The sequence below is a fragment of the Schistocerca serialis genome, unplaced genomic scaffold (genome assembly GCF_023864345.2).
Source record: "Schistocerca serialis cubense isolate TAMUIC-IGC-003099 unplaced genomic scaffold, iqSchSeri2.2 HiC_scaffold_590, whole genome shotgun sequence".
NCBI classification, from domain to species: Eukaryota; Metazoa; Arthropoda; class Insecta; order Orthoptera; family Acrididae; genus Schistocerca; species Schistocerca serialis.
The window spans coordinates 19,149-20,000 of record NW_026048180.1 but is presented as its reverse complement, the minus strand read 5'-3'; positions in this window follow the sequence as shown (position 1 = coordinate 20,000).

The following is an 852-nucleotide window of genomic DNA, read 5'->3' as shown; positions in this document are numbered from 1 at the left end:
GCTGGGCAAATATATATCTCGGAAGAGTAACGACAGTCCGAGCCTCCTGGCGTTGCACTCGCAGCCGCAAAAAAACGCTGGGCACATATATGTCTCGGAAGAGTAACGACAGTCCGAGTCTCCTGCGTGGGAAGAGTCTTTCTAGGCCCTGACCCACGGGAAGGGTGTAGCTTCCCCCATCCCGGACATTTGACGTCGTCACACTACCGGTATTGACTAATAGACTGATTGCTGATAATCATTAGCCATACACTGGGGAAACGGCCGACAGGGGCGGCAACATAGTGGAGCCGCAGTGTCACTAATGTACAGAGATAGAACAGTTTCGACTGGAACTAGAGTAACCGTATACACGGCACTGATTAGTAATAGATGCAGAGCCATCAGAATACAGATAATATATACAACCGTCCCTATACATGCTGAAAGACTCTGCACACAATGAGAACCACACGTCAGCCAGACACTCTTATCACACACTACTCTCTTATCACACACAATATCTAACCACCAGCATGGAAGAACATCCAGTGCATCCTCTCCGCCACATGACACAATCCACACTATCATTACCAGACCGGGAGGTCCACCCAGAAAACACAATATCCCACCCTTCCGACATCCGCACATTGCTCAGCTAAGCCACGAACACCCACACATGTCCTACACAGTGGTGCACCCAACATCACAATACTGCCTCCTGTCACAGCACACAAACAATGGCAGGAATGAAAGACACAGATCTGCCACAACCATGGAATCGGAGCGCCGCCTGTCATGAGCCAAAAGTGCATCCTGACGTGACAAATCGGATAATACCGCAGGCATCCAATTACGATAATCACTATCAAC